Genomic DNA, 26200 nt, shown 5'->3' with positions numbered 1-26200 from the left:
CGTCGGATTCGAAAATCTAGACTCACAGGAGATCGACCATAAGGTGCCAGAGGCAGCAATAGACCCTTGGAGACAGGTCGGCCGGAGGACGATGTATTGAATCGCGATGCGATTTGTGTGTTCCATTGTCATTAAGAGGGTCTGAACCTTGCAATTAACTGTCAGTTTTGCGTCGGTTTCGAAAATCTAGACTTACAGGAGATCGACCATTAGGTGCCTGAGGCAGCAATAGACCCTTGGAGACAGGTCGGCCGGAGGACGATGTATTGAATCGCGACGCAATTTGTGTGTTCCATTGTCATTAAGAGGCTCTGAACCTTACGATTAACTGTCAGTTTTGCGTCGGATTCGCAAATCTAGACTCACAGGAGAACGACCATAAGCTGCCCGAGGCAGCACTAGACCCTTGGAGACAAGTCGGCTGGAGGACGATGTATTTAATCGCGACGCGATTTGTGTGTTCCATCGTCATTAACAGGCTCTGAACGTTACAATTAACTGTCATTTTTGCGTCGGATTCGAAAATCTAGACTCACAGGAGAACGACCATAAGGCGTCCGCGGCAGCACTAGACCCTTGGAGACAGGTCGGCCGGAGGACGATGTATTGAATCGCGACGCAATTTGTGTGTTCCATTGTCATTAAGAGGCTCTGAACCTTACAATTAACTGTCAGTTTTGCGTCGGATTCGAAAATCTAGACTCACAGGAGATCGACCATAAGGTGCCCGAGGCAGCAATAAACCCTTGGAGACAGGTCGGCCGGAGGACGATGTATTGAATCGCGACGCAATTTGTGTGTTCCATTGTCATTCAGAGGCTCTGAACCTTACGATTAACTGTCAGTTTTGCGTCGGATTCGCAAATCTAGACTCACAGGAGAACGACCATAAGCTGCCCGAGGCAGCACTAGACCCTTGGAGACAAGTCGGCTGGAGGACCATGTATTGAATCGCGACGCGATTTGTGTGTTCCATCGTCATTAACAGGCTCTGAACGTTACAATTAACTGTCAGTTTTGCGTCGGATTCGAAAATCTCGACTCACAGGAGATCGACCATAAGGTGCCCGAGGCAGCAATAGACCCTTGGAGACAGGTCGGCCGGAGGACGATGTATTGAATCGCGACGCAATTTCTGTGTGCCATTGTCATTAAGAGGCTCTGGACCTTACAATTAACTGTCAGTTTTGCGTCGGATTCGAAAATCTAGACTCACAGAGGAACGACCATAAGGTGCCCGAGGCAGCAGTAGACCCTTGGAGACAAGTCGGCTGGAGGACGATGTATTGAATCGCGACGCGATTTGTGTGTTCCATCGTCATTAACAGGCTGTGAACGGTACAATTAACTGTCAGTTTTGCGTCGCATTCGAAACCTAGACTCTGAGGAGATCGACGATAAGGTGCCCGAGGCAGCAATAGACCCTTGGAGACCGGTCGGCCGGACGACGATGTATTGAATCGCGACGCGATTTGTGTGTTCCATTGTCATTAAGTGGCTCTGAACCTTACAATTAACTGTCAGTTTTGCGTCGGATTCGAAAATCTCGACTCACAGGAGGACGACCATAAGGTGCCCGAGGCAGCACTAGACCCTTGGAGACAAGTCGGCTGGAGGACCATGTATTGAATCGCGACGCGATTTGTGTGTTCCATCGTCATTAACAGGCTCTGAACGTTACAATCAACTGTCAGTTTTGCGTCGGATTCGAAAATCTAGACTCACAGGAGAACGACCATAAGGTGCCCGAGGCAGCAATAGACCCTTGGAGACAGGTCGGCCGGAGGACGATGTATTGAATCGCGACGCAATTTGTGTGTTCCATCATCATTAACAGGCTCTGAACGTTACAATTAACTGTCAGTTTTGCGTCGGATTCGAAAATCTAGACTCACACGAGATCGACCATAAGGTGCCCGAGGCAGCAATAGACCCTTGGAGACAGGTCGGCCGGAGGACGATGTATTGAATCGCGACGCGATTTGTGTGTTCCATCGTCATTAACAGGCTCTGAACGTTACAATTAACTGTCAGTTTTGCGTCGGATTCGAAAATCTAGACTCACAGGAGATCGACCATAAGGTGCCCGAGGCAGCAATAGACCCTTGGAGACAGGTCGGCCGGAGGACGATGTATTGAATCGCGACGGGATTTGTGTGTTCCATCGTCATTAACAGGCTCTGAACGTTACAATTAACTGTCAGTTTTGCGTCGCATTCGAAAATCTAGACTCACACGAGATCGACCATAAGGTGCCCGAGGCAGGAATAGACCCTTGGAGACAGGTCGGCCGGAGGACGATGTATTGAATCGCGACGCGATTTGTGTGTTCCATCGTCATTAACAGGCTCTGAACGTTACAATTAACTGTCAGTTTTGCGTCGGATTCGAAAATCTAGACTCACAGGAGATCGACCATAAGGTGCCCGAGGCAGCAATAGACCCTTGGAGACAGGTCTGCCGGAGGAAGATGTATTGAATCGCGACGGGATTTGTGTGTTCCATCGTCATTAACAGGCTCTGAACGTTACAATTAACTGCCAGTTTTGCGTCGCATTCGAAAACCTAGACTCACAGGAGATCGACCATAAGGTGCCCGAGGCAGCAATAGACCCTTGGAGACAGGTCTGCCGGAGGACGATGTATTGAATCGCGACGGGATTTGTGTGTTCCATCGTCATTAACAGGCTCTGAACGTTACAATTAACTGTCAGTTTTGCGTCGCATTCGAAAATCTAGACTCACAGGAGAACGACCATAAGGTGTCCAAGGCAGCACTAGACCCTTGGAGACAAGTCGGCTGGAGGACGATGTATTGAATCGCGACGCAATTTGTGTGTTCCATCGTCATTAACAGGCTCTGAACGTTACAATTAACTGCGTCGGATTCGAAAATCTAGACTCCCAGGAGATCGACCATAAGGTACCCGACGCAGCAATAGACCCTTGGAGACAGGTCGGCCGGAGGACGATGTATTGAATCGCGACGCGATTTGTGTGTTCCATTGTCATTAAGAGGCTCTGAACCTTGGAATTAACTGTCAGTTTTGCGTCGGTTTCGAAAATCTAGACTTACAGGAGATCGACCATTAGGTGCTTGAGGCAGCAATAGACCCTTGGAGACAGGTCGGCCGGAGGACGATGTATTGAATCGCGACGCAATTTGTGTGTTCCATTGTCATTAAGAGGCTCTGAACCTTACAATTAACTGTCAGTTTTGCGTCGGATTCGAAAATCTAGACTCAAAGAAGAACGACCATAAGGTGCCCGAGGCAGCACTAGACCCTTGGAGACAAGTTGGCTGGAGGACGATGTATTTAATCGCGACGCGATTTGTGTGTTCCATCGTCATTAACAGGCTCTGAACGTTACAATTAACTGTCATTTTTGCGTCGGATTCGCAAATCTAGACTCACAGGAGAACGACCATAAGCTGCCCGAGGCAGCACTAGACCCTTGGAGACAAGTCGGCTGGAGGACAATGTATTGAATCGCGACGCGATTTGTGTGTTCCATCGTCATTAACAGGCTCTGAACGTTACAATTAACTGTCAGTTTTGCGTCGGATTCGAAAATCTCGACTCACAGGAGATCGACCATAAGGTGCCCGAGGCAGCAATAGACCCTTGGAGACAGGTCGGCCGGAGGACGATGTATTGAATCGCGACGCAATTTCTGTGTGCCATTGTCATTAAGAGGCTCTGAACCTTACAATTAACTGTCAGTTTTGCGTCGGATTCGAAAATCTAGACTCACAGAGGAACGACCATAAGGTGCCCGAGGCAGCAGTAGACCCTTGGAGACAAGTCGGCTGGAGGACGATGTATTGAATCGCGACGCGATTTGTGTGTTCCAACGTCATTAACAGGCTCTGAACGTTACAATTAACTGTCAGTTTTGCGTCGGATTCGAAAATCTCGACTCACAGGAGATCGAACATAAGGTGCCCGAGGCAGCAATAGACCCTTGGAGACAGGTCGGCCGGAGGACGATGTATTGAATCGCGACGCGATTTGTGTGTTCAATCGTCATTAACAGGCTCTGAACGTTACAATTAACTGTCAGTTTTGCGTGGGATTCGAAAATCTAGACTCACAGGAGATCGACCATAAGGTGCCCGAGGCAGCAATAGACCCTTGGAGACCGGTCGGCCGGACGACGATGTATTGAATCGCGACGCGATTTGTGTGTTCCATTGTCATTAAGAGGCTCTGAACCTTACAATTAACTGTCAGTTTTGCGTCGGATTCGAAAATCTAGACTCACAGGAGGACGACCATAAGGTGCCCGAGGCAGCACTAGACCCTTGGAGACAAGTCGGCTGGAGGACCATGTATTGAATCGCGACGCGATTTGTGTGTTCCATCGTCATTAACAGGCTCTGAACGTTACAATCAACTGTCAGTTTTGCGTCGGATTCGAAAATCTAGACTCACAGGAGAACGACCATAAGGTGCCCGAGGCAGCAATAGACCCTTGGAGACAGGTAGGCCGGAGGACGATGTATTGAATCGCGACGCAATATGTGTGTTACATCATCATTAACAGGCTCTGAACGTTACAATTAACTGTCAGTTTTGCGTCGGATTCGAAAATCTAGACTCACACGAGATCGACCATAAGGTGCCCGAGGCAGGAATAGACCCTTGGAGACAGGTCGGCCGGAGGACGATGTATTGAATCGCGACGCGATTTGTGTGTTCCATCGTCATTAACAGGCTCTGAACGTTACAATTAACTGTCAGTTTTGCATCGGATTCGAAAATCTAGACTCACAGGAGAACGACCATAAGGTGCCCGAGGCAGCAATAGACCCTTGGAGACAGGTCTGCCGGAGGACGATGTATTGAATCGCGTCGGGATTTGTGTGTTCCATCGTCATTAACAGGCTCTGAACGTTACAATTAACTGTCAGTTTTCCGTCGCATTCGAAAATCTAGACTCACAGGAGAACGACCATAAGGTGTCCAAGGCAGCACTAGACCCTTGGAGACAAGTCGGCTGGAGGACGATGTATTGAATCGCGACGCAATTTGTGTGTTCCATCGTCATTAACAGGCTCTGAACGTTACAATTAACTGCGTCGGATTCGAAAATCTAGACTCCCAGGAGATCGACCATAAGGTGCCCGACGCAGCAATAGACCCTTGGAGACAGGTCGGCCGGAGGACGATGTATTGAATCGCGACGCGATTTGTGTGTTCCATTGTCATTAAGAGGCTCTGAACCTTGGAATTAACTGTCAGTTTTGCGTCGGTTTCGAAAATCTATACTTACAGGAGATCGACCATTAGGTGCTTGAGGCAGCAATAGACCCTTGGAGACAGGTCGGCCGGAGGACGATGTATTGAATCGCGACGCAATTTGTGTGTTCCATTGTCATTAAGAGGCTCTGAACCTTACAATTAACTGTCAGTTTTGCGTCGGATTCGAAAATCTAGACTCAAAGAAGAACGACCATAAGGTGCCCGAGGCAGCACTAGACCCTTGGAGACAAGTTGGCTGGAGGACGATGTATTTAATCGCGACGCGATTTGTGTGTTCCATCGTCATTAACAGGCTCTGAACGTTACAATTAACTGTCATTTTTGCGTCGGATTCGAAAATCTAGACTCACAGGAGAACGACCATAAGGCGTCCGAGGCAGCACTAGACCCTTGGAGACAGGTCGGCCGGAGGACGATGTATTGAATCGCGACGCAATTTGTGTGTTCCATTGTCATTAAGAGGCTCTGAACCTTACAATTAACTGTCAGTTTTGCGTCGGATTCGAAAATCTAGACTCACAGGAGATCGACCATAAGGTGCCCGAGGCAGCAATAAACCCTTGGAGACAGGTCGGCCGGAGGACGATGTATTGAATCGCGACGCAATTTGTGTGTTCCATTGTCATTAAGAGGCTCTGAACCTTACGATTAACTGTCAGTTTTGCGTCGGATTCGCAAATCTAGACTCACAGGAGAACGACCATAAGCTGCCCGAGGCAGCACTAGACCCTTGGAGACAAGTCGGCTGGAGGACAATGTATTGAATCGCGACGCGATTTGTGTGTTCCATCGTCATTAACAGGCTCTGAACGTTACAATTAACTGTCAGTTTTGCGTCGGATTCGAAAATCTCGACTCACAGGAGATCGACCATAAGGTGCCCGAGGCAGCAATAGACCCTTGGAGACAGGTCGGCCGGAGGACGATGTATTGAATCGCGACGCAATTTCTGTGTGCCATTGTCATTAAGAGGCTCTGAACCTTACAATTAACTGTCAGTTTTGCGTCGGATTCGAAAATCTAGACTCACAGAGGAACGACCATAAGGTGCCCGAGGCAGCAGTAGACCCTTGAAGACAAGTCGGCTGGAGGACGATGTATTGAATCGCGACGCGATTTGTGTGTTCCAACGTCATTAACAGGCTCTGAACGTTACAATTAACTGTCAGTTTTGCGTCGGATTCGAAAATCTCGACTCACAGGAGATCGAACATAAGGTGCCCGAGGCAGCAATAGACCCTTGGAGACAGGTCGGCCGGAGGACGATGTATTGAATCGCGACGCGATTTGTGTGTTCAATCGTCATTAACAGGCTCTGAACGTTACAATTAACTGTCAGTTTTGCGTGGGATTCGAAAATCTAGACTCACAGGAGATCGACCATAAGGTGCCCGAGGCAGCAATAGACCCTTGGAGACCGGTCGGCCGGACGACGATGTATTGAATCGCGACTCGATTTGTGTGTTCCATTGTCATTAAGAGGCTCTGAACCTTACAATTAACTGTCAGTTTTGCGTCGGATTCGAAAATCTAGACTCACAGGAGGACGACCATAAGGTGCCCGAGGCAGCACTAGACCCTTGGAGACAAGTCGGCTGGAGGACCATGTATTGAATCGCGACGCGATTTGTGTGTTCCATCGTCATTAACAGGCTCTGAACGTTACAATCAACTGTCAGTTTTGCGTCGGATTCGAAAATCTAGACTCACAGGAGAACGACCATAAGGTGCCCGAGGCAGCAATAGACCCTTGGAGACAGGTAGGCCGGAGGACGATGTATTGAATCGCGACGCAATATGTGTGTTACATCATCATTAACAGGCTCTGAACGTTACAATTAACTGTCAGTTTTGCGTCGGATTCGAAAATCTAGACTCACACGAGATCGACCATAAGGTGCCCGAGGCAGGAATAGACCCTTGGAGACAGGTCGGCCGGAGGACGATGTATTGAATCGCGACGCGATTTGTGTGTTCCATCGTCATTAACAGGCTCTGAACGTTACAATTAACTGTCAGTTTTGCATCGGATTCGAAAATCTAGACTCACAGGAGAACGACCATAAGGTGCCCGAGGCAGCAATAGACCCTTGGAGACAGGTCTGCCGGAGGACGATGTATTGAATCGCGTCGGGATTTGTGTGTTCCATCGTCATTAACAGGCTCTGAACGTTACAATTAACTGTCAGTTTTCCGTCGCATTCGAAAATCTAGACTCACACGAGATCGACCATAAGGTGCCCGAGGCAGGATTAGACCCTTAGAGACAGGTCGGCCGGAGGACGATGTATTGAATCGCGACGCGATTTGTGTGTTCCATCGTCATTAACAGGCTCTGAACGTTACAATTAACTGTCAGTTTTGCGTCGGATTCGAAAATCTAGACTCACAGGAGATCGACCATAAGGTGCCCGAGGCAGCAATAGACCCTTGGAGACAGGTCTGCCGGAGGACGATGTATTGAATCGCGACGGGATTTGTGTGTTCCATCGTCATTAACAGGCTCTGAACGTTACAACTAACTGCGTCGGATTCGAAAATCTAGACTCCCAGGAGATCGACCATAAGGTGCCCGACGCAGCAATAGACCCTTGGAGACAGGTCGGCCGGAGGACGATGTATTGAATCGCGACGCGATTTGTGTGTTCCATTGTCATTAAGAGGCACTGAACCTTACAATTAACTGTCAGATTTGTGTCGCATTCGAAAATCTAGACTCACAGGAGAACGACCATAAGGTGTCCGAGGCAGCACTAGACCCTTGGAGACAAGTCGACTGGAGGACGACGTATTGAATCGCGACGCAATTTGTGTGTTCCATCGTCATTAACAGGCTCTGAACGTTACAATTAACTGTCAGTTTTGCGTCGGATTCGCAAATCTAGACTCACAGGGGATCGACCATAAGGTACCCGACGCAGCAATAGACCCTTGGAGACAGGTCGGCCGGAGGACGATGTATTGAATCGCGACGCGATTTGTGTGTTCCATTGTCATTAAGAGGCTCTGAACCTTGGAATTAACTGTCAGTTTTGCGTCGGTTTCGAAAATCTAGACTTACAGGAGATCGACCATTAGGTGCTTGAGGCAGCAATAGACCCTTGGAGACAGGTCGGCCGGAGGACGATGTATTGAATCGCGACGCAATTTGTGTGTTCCATTGTCATTAAGAGGCTCTGAACCTTACAATTAACTGTCAGTTTTGCGTCGGATTCGAAAATCTAGACTCAAAGAAGAACGACCATAAGGTGCCCGAGGCAGCACTAGACCCTTGGAGACAAGTTGGCTGGAGGACGATGTATTTAATCGCGACGCGATTTGTGTGTTCCATCGTCATTAACAGGCTCTGAACGTTACAATTAACTGTCATTTTTGCGTCGGATTCGCAAATCTAGACTCACAGGAGAACGACCATAAGCTGCCCGAGGCAGCACTAGACCCTTGGAGACAAGTCGGCTGGAGGACAATGTATTGAATCGCGACGCGATTTGTGTGTTCCATCGTCATTAACAGGCTCTGAACGTTACAATTAACTGTCAGTTTTGCGTCGGATTCGAAAATCTCGACTCACAGGAGATCGACCATAAGGTGCCCGAGGCAGCAATAGACCCTTGGAGACAGGTCGGCCGGAGGACGATGTATTGAATCGCGACGCAATTTCTGTGTGCCATTGTCATTAAGAGGCTCTGAACCTTACAATTAACTGTCAGTTTTGCGTCGGATTCGAAAATCTAGACTCACAGAGGAACGACCATAAGGTGCCCGAGGCAGCAGTAGACCCTTGGAGACAAGTCGGCTGGAGGACGATGTATTGAATCGCGACGCGATTTGTGTGTTCCAACGTCATTAACAGGCTCTGAACGTTACAATTAACTGTCAGTTTTGCGTCGGATTCGAAAATCTCGACTCACAGGAGATCGAACATAAGGTGCCCGAGGCAGCAATAGACCCTTGGAGACAGGTCGGCCGGAGGACGATGTATTGAATCGCGACGCGATTTGTGTGTTCAATCGTCATTAACAGGCTCTGAACGTTACAATTAACTGTCAGTTTTGCGTGGGATTCGAAAATCTAGACTCACAGGAGATCGACCATAAGGTGCCCGAGGCAGCAATAGACCCTTGGAGACCGGTCGGCCGGACGACGATGTATTGAATCGCGACGCGATTTGTGTGTTCCATTGTCATTAAGAGGCTCTGAACCTTACAATTAACTGTCAGTTTTGCGTCGGATTCGAAAATGTAGACTCAAAGAAGAACGACCATAAGGTGCCCGAGGCAGCACTAGACCCTTGGAGACAAGTCGGCTGGAGGACGATGTATTTAATCGCGACGCGATTTGTGTGTTCCATCGTCATTAACAGGCTCTGAACGTTACAATTAACTGTCATTTTTGCGTCGGATTCGCAAATCTAGACTCACAGGAGAACGACCATAAGCTGCCCGAGGCAGCAATAGACCCTTGGAGACAGGTCGGCTGGAGGACGATGTATTGAATCGCGACGCGATTTGTGTGTTCCATTGTTATTAAGAGGGTCTGAACCTTGCAATTAACTGTCAGTTTTGCGTCGGTTTCGAAAATCTAGACTTACAGGAGAACGACCATTAGGTGCCTGAGGCAGCAATAGACCCTTGGAGACAGGTCGGCCGGAGGACGATGTATTGAATCGCGACGCAATTTGTGTGTTCCATTGTCATTAAGAGGCTCTGAACCTTACAATTAACTGTCAGTTTTGCGTCGGATTCGAAAATGTAGACTCAAAGAAGAACGACCATAAGGTGCCCGAGGCAGCACTAGACCCTTGGAGACAAGTCGGCTGGAGGACGATGTATTTAATCGCGACGCGATTTGTGTGTTCCATCGTCATTAACAGGCTCTGAACGTTACAATTAACTGTCATTTTTGCGTCGGATTCGCAAATCTAGACTCACAGGAGAACGACCATAAGCTGCCCGAGGCAGCAATAGACCCTTGGAGACAGGTCGGCCGGAGGACGATGTATTGAATCGCGACGCAATTTGTGTGTTCCATCATCATTAACAGGCTCTGAACGTTACAATTAACTGTCAGTTTTGCGTCGGATTCGAAAATCTAGACTCACACGAGATCGACCATAAGGTGCCCGAGGCAGGAATAGACCCTTGGAGACAGGTCGGCCGGAGGACGATGTATTGAATCGCGACGCGATTTGTGTGTTCCATCGTCATTAACAGGCTCTGAACGTTACAATTAACTGTCATTTTTGCGTCGGATTCGAAAATCTAGACTCACAGGAGAACGACCATAAGGCGTCCGAGGCAGCACTAGACACTTGGAGACAGGTCGGCCGGAGGACGATGTATTGAATCGCGACGCAATTTGTGTTCCATTGTCATTAAGAGGCTCTGAACCTTACAATTAACTGTCAGTTTTGCGTCGGATTCGAAAATCTAGACTCACAGGAGATCGACCATAAGGTGCCCGAGGCAGCAATAAACCCTTGGAGACAGGTCGGCCGGAGGACGATGTATTGAATCGCGACGCAATTTGTGTGTTCCATTGTCATTAAGAGGCTCTGAACCTTACGATTAACTGTCAGTTTTGCGTCGGATTCGCAAATCTAGACTCACAGGAGAACGACCATAAGCTGCCCGAGGCAGCACTAGACCCTTGGAGACAAGTCGGCTGGAGGACGATGTATTGAATCGCGACGCGATTTGTGTGTTCCATCGTCATTAACAGGCTCTGAACGTTACAATTAACTGTCAGTTTTGCGTCGGATTCGAAAATCTCGACTCACAGGAGATCGACCATAAGGTGCCCGAGGCAGCAATAGACCCTTGGAGACAGGTCGGCCGGAGGACGATGTATTGAATCGCGACGCAATTTCTGTGTTCCATTGTCATTAAGAGGCTCTGAACCTTACAATTAACTGTCAGTTTTGCGTCGGATTCGAAAATCTAGACTCACAGAGGAACGACCATAAGGTGCCCGAGGCAGCAGAAGACCCTTGGAGACAAGTCGGCTGGAGGACGATGTATTGAATCGCGACGCGATTTGTGTGTTCCAACGTCATTAACAGGCTCTGAACGTTACAATTAACTGTCAGTTTTGCGTCGGATTCGAAAATCTCGACTCACATTAGATCGAACATAAGGTGCCCGAGGCAGCAATAGACCCTTGGAGACAGGTCGGCCGGAGGACGATGTATTGAATCGCGACGCGATTTGTGTGTTCAATCGTCATTAACAGGCTCTGAACGTTACAATTAACTGTCAGTTTTGCGTGGGATTCGAAAATCTAGACTCACAGGAGATCGACCATAAGGTGCCCGAGGCAGCAATAGACCCTTGGAGACAGGTCTGACGGTGGACGATGTATTGAATCGCGACGGGATTTGTGTGTTCCATCGTTATTAACAGGCTGTGAACGGTACAATTAACTGTCAGTTTTGCGTCGCATTCGAAAACCTAGACTCTGAGGAGATCGACGATAAGGTGCCCGAGGCAGCAATAGACCCTTGGAGACCGGTCGGCCGGACGACGATGTATTGAATCGCGACGCGATTTGTGTGTTCCATCGTCATTAACAGGCACTGAACGTTACAATTAACTGTCAGTTTTGCGTCGGATTCGAAAATCTAGACTCACAGGAGATCGACCATAAGGTGCCCGAGGCAGCAATAGACCCTTGGAGACAGGTCTGCCGGAGGACGATGTATTGAATCGGGACGGGATTTGTGTGTTCCATCGTCATTAACAGGCGCTGAACGTTACAATTAACTGTCAGTTTTGCGTCGCATTCGAAAATCTAGACTCACACGAGATCGACCATAAGGTGCCCGAGGCAGGAATAGACCCTTGGAGACAGGTCGGCCGGAGGACGATGTATTGAATCGCGACGCGATTTGTGTGTTCCATCGTCATTAACAGGCTCTGAACGTTACAATTAACTGTCAGTTTTGCGTCGGATTCGAAAATCTAGACTCACAGGAGATCGACCATAAGGTGCCCGAGGCAGCAATAGACCCTTGGAGACAGGTCTGCCGGAGGACGATGTATTGAATCGCGACGGGATTTGTGTGTTCCATCGTCATTAACAGGCTCTGAACGTTACAATTAACTGTCAGTTTTGCGTCGCATTCGAAAATCTAGACTCAAAGGAGATCGAACATAAGGTGCCCGAGGCAGCAATAGACCCTTGGAGACAGGTCGGCAGGAGGACGATGTATTGAATCGCGACGCGATTTGTGTGTTCCATTGTCATTAAGAGGCTCTGAACCTTACAATTAACTGTCAGTTTTGCGTCGCATTCGAAAATCTAGAATCACAGGTGAACGACCATAAGGTGTCCAAGGCAGCACTAGACCCTTGGAGACAAGTCGGCTGGAGGACGATGTATTGAATCGCGACGCAATTTGTGTGTTCCATCGTCATTAACAGGCTCTGAACGTTACAATTAACTGTCAGTTTTGCGTCGGATTCGAAAATCTAGACTCACAGGAGATCGACCATAAGGTGCCAGAGGCAGCAATAGACCCTTGGAGACAGGTCGGCCGGAGGACGATGTATTGAATCGCGACGCGATTTGTGTTCCATTGTCATTAAGAGGGTCTGAACCTTGCAATTAACTGTCAGTTTTGCGTCGGTTTCGAAAATCTAGACTTACAGGAGATCGACCATTAGGTGCCTGAGGCAGCAATAGACCCTTGGAGACAGGTCGGCCGGAGGACGATGTATTGAATCGCGACGCAATTTGTGTGTTCCATTGTCATCAAGAGGCTCTGAACCTTACAATTAACTGTCAGTTTTGCGTCGGATTCGAAAATCTAGACTCAAAGAAGAACGACCATAAGGTGCCCGAGGCAGCACTAGACCCTTGGAGACAAGTCGGCTGGAGGACGATGTATTTAATCGCGACGCGATTTGTGTGTTCTATCGTCATTAACAGGCTCTGAACGTTACAATTAACTGTCATTTTTGCGTCGGATTCGAAAATCTAGACTCACAGGAGAACGACCATAAGGCGTCCGAGGCAGCACTAGACCCTTGGAGACAGGTCGGCCGGAGGACGATGTATTTAATCGCGACGCAATTTGTGTGTTCCATTGTCATTAAGAGGCTCTGAACCTTACAATTAACTGTCAGTTTTGCGTCGGATTCGAAAATCTAGACTCACAGGAGATCGACCATAAGGTGCCCGAGGCAGCAATAAACCCTTGGAGACAGGTCGGCCGGAGGACGATGTATTGAATCGCGACGCAATTTGTGTGTTCCATTGTCATTAAGAGGCTCTGAACCTTACGATTAACTGTCAGTTTTGCGTCGGATTCGCATATCTAGACTCACAGGAGAACGACCATAAGCTGCCCGAGGCAGCACTAGACCCTTGGAGACAAGTCGGCTGGAGGACGATGTATTGAATCGCGACGCGATTTGCGTGTTCCATCGTCATTAACAGGCTCTGAACGTTACAATTAACTGTCAGTTTTGCGTCGGATTCGAAAATCTAGACTCACAGGAGATCGACCATAAGGTGCCCGAGGCAGCAATAGACCCTTGGAGACAGGTCGGCCGGAGGACGATGTATTGAATCGCGACGCAATTTCTGTGTTCCATTGTCATTAAGAGGCTCTGAACCTTACAATTAACTGTCAGTTTTGCGTCGGATTCGAAAATCTAGACTCACAGAGGAACGACCATAAGGTGCCCGAGGCAGCAGTAGACCCTTGGAGACAAGTCGGCTGGAGGACGATGTATTGAATCGCGACGCGATTTGTGTGTTCCAACGTCATTAACAGGCTCTGAACGTTACAATTAACTGTCAGTTTTGCGTCGGATTCGAAAATCTCGACTCACATTAGATCGAACATAAGGTGCCCGAGGCAGCAATAGACCCTTGGAGACAGGTCGGCCGGAGGACGATGTATTGAATCGCGACGCGATTTGTGTGTTCCATCGTCATTAACAGGCTCTGAACGTTACAATTAACTGTCAGTTTTGCATCGGATTCGAAAATCTAGACTCACAGGAGATCGACCATAAGGTGCCCGAGGCAGCAATAGACCCTTGGAGACAGGTCTGCCGGAGGACGATGTATTGAATCGCGTCGGGATTTGTGTGTTCCATCGTCATTAACAGGCTCTGAACGTTACAATTAACTGTCAGTTTTCCGTCGCATTCGAAAATCTAGACTCACACGAGATCGACCATAAGGTGCCCGAGGCAGGAATAGACCCTTAGAGACAGGTCGGCCGGAGGACGATGTATTGAATCGCGACGCAATTTGTGTGTTCCATCGTCATTAACAGGCTCTGAACGTTACAACTAACTGCGTCGGATTCGAAAATCTAGACTCCCAGGAGATCGACCATAAGGTGCCCGACGCAGCAATAGACCCTTGGAGACAGGTCGGCCGGAGGACGATGTATTGAATCGCGACGCGATTTGTGTGTTCCATTGTCATTAAGAGGCACTGAACCTTACAATTAACTGTCAGTTTTGTGTCGCATTCGAAAATCTAGACTCACAGGAGAACGACCATAAGGTGTCCGAGGCAGCACTAGACCCTTGGAGACAAGTCGGCTGGAGGACGACGTATTGAATCGCGACGCAATTTGTGTGTTCCATCGTCATTAACAGGCTCTGAACGTTACAATTAACTGTCAGTTTTGCGTCGGATTCGCAAATCTAGACTCACAGGAGATCGACCATAAGGTGCCAGAGGCAGCAATAGACCCTTGGAGACAGGTCGGCCGGAGGACGATGTATTGAATCGCGACGCGATTTGTGTGTTCCATTGTTATTAAGAGGGTCTGAACCTTGCAATTAACTGTCAGTTTTGCGTCGGTTTCGAAAATCTAGACTTACAGGAGATCGACCATTAGGTGCCTGAGGCAGCAATAGACCCTTGGAGACAGGTCGGCCGGAGGACGATGTATTGAATCGCGACGCAATTTGTGTGTTCCATTGTCATTAAGAGGCTCTGAACCTTACAATTAACTGTCAGTTTTGCGTCGGATTCGAAAATGTAGACTCAAAGAAGAACGACCATAAGGTGCCCGAGGCAGCACTAGACCCTTGGAGACAAGTCGGCTGGAGGACGATGTATTTAATCGCGACGCGATTTGTGTGTTCCATCGTCATTAACAGGCTCTGAACGTTACAATTAACTGTCATTTTTGCGTCGGATTCGCAAATCTAGACTCACAGGAGAACGACCATAAGCTGCCCGAGGCAGCAATAGACCCTTGGAGACAGGTCGGCCGGAGGACGATGTATTGAATCGCGACGCAATTTGTGTGTTCCATCATCATTAACAGGCTCTGAACGTTACAATTAACTGTCAGTTTTGCGTCGGATTCGAAAATCTAGACTCACACGAGATCGACCATAAGGTGCCCGAGGCAGGAATAGACCCTTGGAGACAGGTCGGCCGGAGGACGATGTATTGAATCGCGACGCGATTTGTGTGTTCCATCGTCATTAACAGGCTCTGAACGTTACAATTAACTGTCATTTTTGCGTCGGATTCGAAAATCTAGACTCACAGGAGAACGACCATAAGGCGTCCGAGGCAGCACTAGACACTTGGAGACAGGTCGGCCGGAGGACGATGTATTGAATCGCGACGCAATTTGTGTTCCATTGTCATTAAGAGGCTCTGAACCTTACAATTAACTGTCAGTTTTGCGTCGGATTCAAAAATCTAGACTCACAGGAGATCGACCATAAGGTGCCCGAGGCAGCAATAAACCCTTGGAGACAGGTCGGCCGGAGGACGATGTATTGAATCGCGACGCAATTTGTGTGTTCCATTGTCATTAAGAGGCTCTGAACCTTACGATTAACTGTCAGTTTTGCGTCGGATTCGCAAATCTAGACTCACAGGAGAACGACCATAAGCTGCCCGAGGCAGCACTAGACCCTTGGAGACAAGTCGGCTGGAGGACGATGTATTGAATCGCGACGCGATTTGTGTGTTCCATCGTCATTAACAGGCTCTGAACGTTACAATTAACTGTCAGTTTTGCGTCGGATTCGAAAATCTCGACTCACAGGAGATCGACCATAAGGTGCCCGAGGCAGCAATAGACCCTTGGAGACAGGTCGGCCGGAGGACGATGTATTGAATCGCGACGCAATTTCTGTGTTCCATTGTCATTAAGAGGCTCTGAACCTTACAATTAACTGTCAGTTTTGCGTCGCATTCGAAAATCTAGACTTACAGAGGAACGACCATAAGGTGCCCGAGGCAGCAGTAGACCCTTGGAGACAAGTCGGCTGGAGGACGATGTATTGATTCGCGACGCGATTTGTGTGTTCCATCGTCATTAACAGGCTCTGAACGTTACAATTAACTGTCAGTTTTGCGTCGGATTCGAAAATCTAGACTCACAGGAGATCGACCATAAGGTGCCCGAGGCAGCAATAGACCCTTGCAGACAGGTCTGCCGGAGGACGATGTATTGAATCGGGACGGGATTTGTGTGTTCCATCGTCATTAACAGGCGCTGAACGTTACAATTAACTGTCAGTTTTGCGTCGCATTCGAAAATCTAGACTCACACGAGATCGACCATAAGGTGCCCGAGGCAGGAATAGACCCTTGGATACAGGTCGGCCGGAGGACGATGTATTGAATCGCGACGCGATTTGTGTGTTCCATCGTCATTAACAGGCTCTGAACGTTACAATTAACTGTCAGTTTTGCGTCGGATTCGAAAATCTAGACTCACAGGAGATCGACCATAAGGTGCCAGAGGCAGCAATAGACCCTTGGAGACAGGTCTGCCGGAGGACGATGTATTGAATCGCGACGGGATTTGTGTGTTCCATCGTCATTAACAGGCTCTGAACGTTACAATTAACTGTCAGTTTTGCGTCGCATTCGAAAATCTAGACTCAAAGGAGATCGAACATAAGGTGCCCGAGGCAGCAATAGACCCTTGGAGACAGGTCGGCAGGAGGACGATGTATTGAATCGCGACGCGATTTGTGTGTTCCATTGTCATTAAGAGGCTCTGAACCTTACAATTAACTGTCAGTTTTGCGTCGGATTCGAAAATCTAGACTCACAGGAGATCGACCATAAGGTGCCAGAGGCAGCAATAGACCCTTGGAGACAGGTCGGCCGGAGGACGATGTATTGAATCGCGACGCGATTTGTGTTCCATTGTCATTAAGAGGGTCTGAACCTTGCAATTAACTGTCAGTTTTGCGTCGGTTTCGAAAATCTAGACTTACAGGAGATCGACCATTAGGTGCCTGAGGCAGCAATAGACCCTTGGAGACAGGTCGGCCGGAGGACGATGTATTGAATCGCGACGCAATTTGTGTGTTCCATTGTCATCAAGAGGCTCTGAACCTTACAATTAACTGTCAGTTTTGCGTCGGATTCGAAAATCTAGACTCAAAGAAGAACGACCATAAGGTGCCCGAGGCAGCACTAGACCCTTGGAGACAAGTCGGCTGGAGGACGATGTATTTAATCGCGACGCGATTTGTGTGTTCTATCGTCATTAACAGGCTCTGAACGTTACAATTAACTGTCATTTTTGCGTCGGATTCGAAAATCTAGACTCACAGGAGAACGACCATAAGGCGTCCGAGGCAGCACTAGACCCTTGGAGACAGGTCGGCCGGAGGACGATGTATTTAATCGCGACGCAATTTGTGTGTTCCATTGTCATTAAGAGGCTCTGAACCTTACAATTAACTGTCAGTTTTGCGTCGGATTCGAAAATCTAGACTCACAGGAGATCGACCATAAGGTGCCCGAGGCAGCAATAAACCCTTGGAGACAGGTCGGCCGGAGGACGATGTATTGAATCGCGACGCAATTTCTGTGTTCCATTGTCATTAAGAGGCTCTGAACCTTACAATTAACTGTCAGTTTTGCGTCGGATTCGAAAATCTAGACTCACAGAGGAACGACCATAAGGTGCCCGAGGCAGCAGTAGACCCTTGGAGACTAGTCGGCTGGAGGACGATGTATTGAATCGCGACGCGATTTGTGTGTTCCAACGTCATTAACAGGCTCTGAACGTTACAATTAACTGTCAGTTTTGCGTCGGATTCGAAAATCTCGACTCACATTAGATCGAACATAAGGTGCCCGAGGCAGCAATAGACCCTTGGAGACAGGTCGGCCGGAGGACGATGTATTGAATCGCGACGCGATTTGTGTTTTCAATCGTCATTAACAGGCTCTGAACGTTACAATTAACTGTCAGTTTTGCGTGGGATTCGAAAATCTAGACTCACAGGGGATCGACCATAAGGTGCCCGAGGCAGCAATAGACCCTTGGAGACAGGTCTGACGGTGGACGATGTATTGAATCGCGACGGGATTTGTGTGTTCCATCGTTATTAACAGGCTGTGAACGGTACAATTAACTGTCAGTTTTGCGTCGCATTCGAAAACCTAGACTCTGAGGAGATCGACCATAAGGTGCCCGAGGCAGCAATAGACCCTTGGAGACAGGTCGGCCGGAGGACGATGTATTGAATCGCGACGCAATTTCTGTGTTCCATTGTCATTAAGAGGCTCTGAACCTTACAATTAACTGTCAGTTTTGCGTCGCATTCGAAAATCTAGACTTACAGAGGAACGACCATAAGGTGCCCGAGGCAGCAGTAGACCCTTGGAGACAAGTCGGCTGGAGGACGATGTATTGATTCGCGACGCGATTTGTGTGTTCCATCGTCATTAACAGGCGCTGAACGTTACAATTAACTGTCAGTTTTGCGTCGGATTCGAAAATCTAGACTCACAGGAGATCGACCATAAGGTGCCCGAGTCAGCAATAGACCCTTGGAGACAGGTCTGCCGGAGGACGATGTATTGAATCGGGACGGGATTTGTGTGTTCCATCGTCATTAACAGGCGCTGAACGTTACAATTAACTGTCAGTTTTGCGTCGCATTCGAAAATCTAGACTCACACGAGATCGACCATAAGGTGCCCGAGGCAGGAATAGACCCTTGGATACAGGTCGGCCGGAGGACGATGTATTGAATCGCGACGCGATTTGTGTGTTCCATCGTCATTAACAGGCTCTGAACGTTACAATTAACTGTCAGTTTTGCGTCGGATTCGAAAATCTAGACTCACAGGAGATCGACCATAAGGTGCCAGAGGCAGCAATAGACCCTTGGAGACAGGTCTGCCGGAGGACGATGTATTGAATCGCGACGGGATTTGTGTGTTCCATCGTCATTAACAGGCTCTGAACGTTACAATTAACTGTCAGTTTTGCGTCGCATTCGAAAATCTAGACTCAAAGGAGATCGAACATAAGGTGCCCGAGGCAGCAATAGACCCTTGGAGACAGGTCGGCAGGAGGACGATGTATTGAATCGCGACGCGATTTGTGTGTTCCATTGTCATTAAGAGGCTCTGAACGTTACAATTAACTGTCATTTTTGCGTCGGATTCGAAAATCTAGACTCACAGGAGATCGACCATAAGGTGCCAGAGGCAGCAATAGACCCTTGGAGACAGGTCGGCCGGAGGACGATGTATTGAATCGCGACGCGATTTGTGTTCCATTGTCATTAAGAGGGTCTGAACCTTGCAATTAACTGTCAGTTTTGCGTCGGTTTCGAAAATCTAGACTTACAGGAGATCGACCATTAGGTGCCTGAGGCAGCAATAGACCCTTGGAGACAGGTCGGCCGGAGGACGATGTATTGAATCGCGACGCAATTTGTGTGTTCCATTGTCATCAAGAGGCTCTGAACCTTACAATTAACTGTCAGTTTTGCGTCGGATTCGAAAATCTAGACTCAAAGAAGAACGACCATAAGGTGCCCGAGGCAGCACTAGACCCTTGGAGACAAGTCGGCTGGAGGACGATGTATTTAATCGCGACGCGATTTGTGTGTTCTATCGTCATTAACAGGCTCTGAACGTTACAATTAACTGTCATTTTTGCGTCGGATTCGAAAATCTAGACTCACAGGAGAACGACCATAAGGCGTCCGAGGCAGCACTAGACCCTTGGAGACAGGTCGACCGGAGGACGATGTATTTAATCGCGACGCAATTTGTGTGTTCCATTGTCATTAAGAGGCTCTGAACCTTACAATTAACTGTCAGTTTTGCGTCGGATTCGAAAATCTAGACTCACAGGAGATCGACCATAAGGTGCCCGAGGCAGCAATAAACCCTTGGAGACAGGTCGGCCGGAGGACGATGTATTGAATCGCGACGCAATTTCTGTGTTCCATTGTCATTAAGAGGCTCTGAACCTTACAATTAACTGTCAGTTTTGCGTCGGATTCGAAAATCTAGACTCACAGAGGAACGACCATAAGGTGCCCGAGGCAGCAGTAGACCCTTGGAGACAAGTCGGCTGGAGGACGATGTATTGAATCGCGACGCGATTTGTGTGTTCCAACGTCATTAACAGGCTCTGAAGGTTACAATTAACTGTCAGTTTTGCGTCGGATTCGAAAATCTCGACTCACATTAGATCGAACATAAGGTGCCCGAGGCAGCAATAGACCCTTGGAGACAGGTCGGCCGGAGGACGATGTATTGAATCGCGACGCGATTTGTGTTTTCAATCGTCATTAACAGGCTCTGAACGTTACAATTAACTGTCAGTTTTGCGTGGGATTCGAAAATCTAGACTCACAGGGGATCGACCATAAGGTGCCCGAGGCAGCAATAGACCCTTGGAGACAGGTCTGACGGTGGACGATGTATTGAATCGCGACGGGATTTGTGTGTTCCATCGTTATTAACAGGCTGTGAACGGTACAATTAACTGTCAGTTTTGCGTCGCATTCGAAAACCTAGACTCTGAGGAGATCGACCATAAGGTGCCCGAGGCAGCAATAGACCCTTGGAGACCGGTCGGCCGGACGACGATGTATTGAATCGCGACGCGATTTGTGTGTTCCATCGTCATTAACAGGCGCTGAACGTGACAATTAACTGTCAGTTTTGCGTCGGATTCGAAAATCTAGACTCACAGGAGATCGACCATAAGGTGCCCGAGGCAGCAATAGACCCTTGGAGACAGGTCTGCCGGAGGACGATGTATTGAATCGGGACGGGATTTGTGTGTTCCATCGTCATTAACAGGCGCTGAACGTTACAATTAACTGTCAGTTTTGCGTCGCATTCGAAAATCTAGACTCACACGAGATCGACCGTAAGGTGCCCGAGGCAGGAATAGACCCTTGGAGACAGGTCGGCCGGAGGACGATGTATTGAATCGCGACGCGATTTGTGTGTTCCATCGTCATTAACAGGCTCTGAACGTTACAATTAACTGTCAGTTTTGCTTCGGATTCGAAAATCTAGACTCACAGGAGATCGACCATAAGGTGCCCGAGGCAGCAATAGACCCTTGGAGACAGGTCTGCCGGAGGACGATGTATTGAATCGCGACGGGATTTGTGTGTTCCATCGTCATTAACAGGCTCTGAACGTTACAATTAACTGTCAGTTTTGCGTCGCATTCGAAAATCTAGACTCAAAGGAGATCGAACATAAGGTGCCCGAGGCAGCAATAGACCCTTGGAGACAGGTCGGCAGGAGGACGATGTATTGAATCGCGACGCGATTTGTGTGTTCCATTGTCATTAAGAGGCTCTGAACCTTACAATTAACTGTCAGTTTTGCGTCGGATTCGAAAATCTAGACTCACAGGAGATCGACCATAAGGTGCCAGAGGCAGCAATAGACCCTTGGAGACAGGTCGGCCGGAGGACGATGTATTGAATCGCGACGCGATTTGTGTTCCATTGTCATTAAGAGGGTCTGAACCTTGCAATTAACTGTCAGTTTTGCGTCGGTTTCGAAAATCTAGACTTACAGGAGATCGACCATTAGGTGCCTGAGGCAGCAATAGACCCTTGGAGACAGGTCGGCCGGAGGACGATGTATTGAATCGCGACGCAATTTGTGTGTTCCATTGTCATCAAGAGGCTCTGAACCTTACAATTAACTGTCAGTTTTGCGTCGGATTCGAAAATCTAGACTCAAAGAAGAACGACCATAAGGTGCCCGAGGCAGCACTAGACCCTTGGAGACAAGTCGGCTGGAGGACGATGTATTTAATCGCGACGCGATTTGTGTGTTCTATCGTCATTAACAGGCTCTGAACGTTACAATTAACTGTCATTTTTGCGTCGGATTCGAAAATCTAGACTCACAGGAGAACGACCATAAGGCGTCCGAGGCAGCACTAGACCCTTGGAGACAGGTCGGCCGGAGGACGATGTATTTAATCGCGACGCAATTTGTGTGTTCCATTGTCATTAAGAGGCTCTGAACCTTACAATTAACTGTCAGTTTTGCGTCGGATTCGAAAATCTAGACTCACAGGAGATCGACCATAAGGTGCCCGAGGCAGCAATAAACCCTTGGAGACAGGTCGGCCGGAGGACGATGTTTTGAATCGCGACGCAATTTGTGTGTTCCATTGTCATTAACAGGCTCTGAACCTTACGATTAACTGTCAGTTTTGCGTCGGATTCGAAAATCTAGACTCACAGAGGAACGACCATAAGGTGCCCGAGGCAGCAGTAGACCCTTGGAGACAAGTCGGCTGGAGGACGATGTATTGAATCGCGACGCGATTTGTGTGTTCCAACGTCATTAACAGGCTCTGAACGTTACAATTAACTGTCAGTTTTGCGTCGGATTCGAAAATCTCGACTCACATTAGATCGAACATAAGGTGCCCGAGGCAGCAATAGACCCTTGGAGACAGGTCGGCCGGAGGACGATGTATTGAATCGCGACGCGATTTGTGTGTTCAATCGTCATTAACAGGCTCTGAACGTTACAATTAACTGTCAGTTTTGCGTGGGATTCGAAAATCTAGACTCACAGGAGATCGACCATAAGGTGCCCGAGGCAGCAATAGACCCTTGGAGACAGGTCTGACGGTGGACGATGTATTGAATCGCGACGGGATTTGTGTGTTCCATCGTTATTAACAGGCTGTGAACGGTACAATTAACTGTCAGTTTTGCGTCGCATTCGAAAACCTAGACTCTGAGGAGATCGACCATAAGGTGCCCGAGGCAGCAATAGACCCTTGGAGACCGGTCGGCCGGACGACGATGTATTGAATCGCGACGCGATTTGTGTGTTCCATCGTCATTAACAGGCGCTGAACGTTACAATTAACTGTCAGTTTTGCGTCGGATTCGAAAATCTAGACTCACAGGAGATCGACCATAAGGTGCCCGAGGCAGCAATAGACCCTTGGAGACAGGTCTGCCGGAGGACGATGTATTGAATCGGGACGGGATTTGTGTGTTCCATCGTCATTAACAGGCGCTGAACGTTACAATTAACTGTCAGTTTTGCGTCGCATTCGAAAATCTAGACTCACACGAGATCGACCATACGGTGCCCGAGGCAGGAATAGACCCTTGGAGACAGGTCGGCCGGAGGACGATGTATTGAATCGCGACGCGATTTGTGTGTTCCATCGTCATTAACAGGCTCTGAACGTTACAATTAACTGTCAGTTTTGCGTCGGATTCGAAAATCTAGACTCACAGGAGATCGACCATAAGGTGCCCGAGGCAGCAATAGACCCTTGGAGACAGGTCTGCCGGAGGACGATGTATTGAATCGCGACGGGATTTGTGTGTTCCATCGTCATTAACAGGCTCTGAACGTTACAATTAACTGTCAGTTTTGCGTCGCATTCGAAAATCTAGACTCAAAGGAGATCGAACATAAGGTGCCCGAGGCAGCAATAGACCCTTGGAGACAGGTCGGCAGGAGGACGATGTATTTAATCGCGACGCGATTTGTGTGTTCCATTGTCATTAAGAGGCTCTGAACCTTACAATTAACTGTCAGTTTTGCGTCGCATTCGAAAATCTAGAATCACAGGAGAACGACCATAAGGTGTCCAAGGCAGCACTAGACCCTTGGAGACAAGTCGGCTGGAGGACGATGTATTGAATCGCGACGCAATTTGTGTGTTCCATCGTCATTAACAGGCTCTGAACGTTACAATTAACTGTCAGTTTTGCGTCGGATTCGAAAATCTAGACTCACAGGAGATCGACCATAAGGTGCCAGAGGCAGCAATAGACCCTTGGAGACAGGTCGGCCGGAGGACGATGTATTGAATCGCGACGCGATTTGTGTTCCATTGTCATTAAGAGGGTCTGAACCTTGCAATTAACTGTCAGTTTTGCGTCGGTTTCGAAAATCTAGACTTACAGGAGATTGACCATTAGGTGCCTGAGGCAGCAATAGACCCTTGGAGACAGGTCGGCCGGAGGACGATGTATTGAATCGCGACGCAATTTGTGTGTTCCATTGTCATTAAGAGGCTCTGAACCTTACAATTAACTGTCAGTTTTGCGTCGGATTCGAAAATCTAGACTCACACGAGATCGACCATAAGGTGCCCGAGGCAGGAATAGACCCTTGGAGACAGGTCGGCCGGAGGACGATGTATTGAATCGCGACGCGATTTGTGTGTTCCATCGTCATTAACAGGCTCTGAACGTTACAATTAACTGTCATTTTTGCGTCGGATTCGAAAATCTAGACTCACAGGAGACCGACCATAAGGCGTCCGAGGCAGCACTAGACACTTGGAGACAGGTCGGCCGGAGGACGATGTATTGAATCGCGACGCAATTTGTGTTCCATTGTCATTAAGAGGCTCTGAACCTTACAATTAACTGTCAGTTTTGCGTCGGATTCGAAAATCTAGACTCACAGGAGATCGACCATAAGGTGCCCGAGGCAGCAATAGACCCTTGGAGACAGGTCGGCCGGAGGACGATGTATTGAATCGCGACGCAATTTGTGTGTTCCATTGTCATCAAGAGGCTCTGAACCTTACAATTAACTGTCAGTTTTGCGTCGGATTCGAAAATCTAGACTCAAAGAAGAACGACCATAAGGTGCCCGAGGCAGCACTAGACCCTTGGAGACAAGTCGGCTGGAGGACGATGTATTGAATCGCGACGCGATTTGTGTTCCATTGTCATTAAGAGGGTCTGAACCTTGCAATTAACTGTCAGTTTTGCGTCGGTTTCGAAAATCTAGACTTACAGGAGATTGACCATTAGGTGCCCGAGGCAGCAATAGACCCTTGGAGACAGGTCTGCCGGAGGACGATGTATTGAATCGGGACGGGATTTGTGTGTTCCATCGTCATTAACAGGCGCTGAACGTTACAATTAACTGTCAGTTTTGCGTCGCATTCGAAAATCTAGACTCACACGAGATCGACCATAAGGTGCCCGAGGCAGGAATAGACCCTTGGAGACAGGTCGGCCGGAGGACGATGTATTGAATCGCGACGCGATTTGTGTGTTCCATCGTCATTAACAGGCTCTGAACGTTACAATTAACTGTCAGTTTTGCGTCGGATTCGAAAATCTAGACTCACAGGAGATCGACCATAAGGTGCCCGAGGCAGCAATAGACCCTTGGAGACAGGTCTGCCGGAGGACGGTGTATTGAATCGCGACGGGATTTGTGTGTTCCATCGTCATTAACAGGCTCTGAACGTTACAATTAACTGTCAGTTTTGCGTCGCATTCGAAAATCGAGACTCACAGGAGATCGAACATAAGGTGCCCGAGGCAGCAATAGACCCTTGGAGACAGGTCGGCAGGAGGACGATGTATTGAATCGGGACGGGATTTGTGTGTTCCATCGTCATTAACAGGCGCTGAACGTTACAATTAACTGTCAGTTTTGCGTCGCATTCGAAAATCTAGACTCACACGAGATCGACCATAAGGTGCCCGAGGCAGGAATAGACCCTTGGAGACAGGTCGGCCGGAGGACGATGTATTGAATCGCGATGCGATTTGTGTGTTCCATCGTCATTAACAGGCTCTGAACGTTACAATTAACTGTCAGTTTTGCTTCGGATTCGAAAATCTAGACTCACAGGAGATCGACCATAAGGTGCCCGAGGCAGCAATAGACCCTTGGAGACA

The sequence above is a fragment of the Schistocerca nitens genome, chromosome 1, assembly GCF_023898315.1.
Source record: "Schistocerca nitens isolate TAMUIC-IGC-003100 chromosome 1, iqSchNite1.1, whole genome shotgun sequence".
NCBI lineage: Eukaryota > Metazoa > Arthropoda > Insecta > Orthoptera > Acrididae > Schistocerca > Schistocerca nitens.
The sequence above is the reverse complement of the archived record's forward strand: the minus strand, read 5'-3'. Positions refer to the sequence as shown.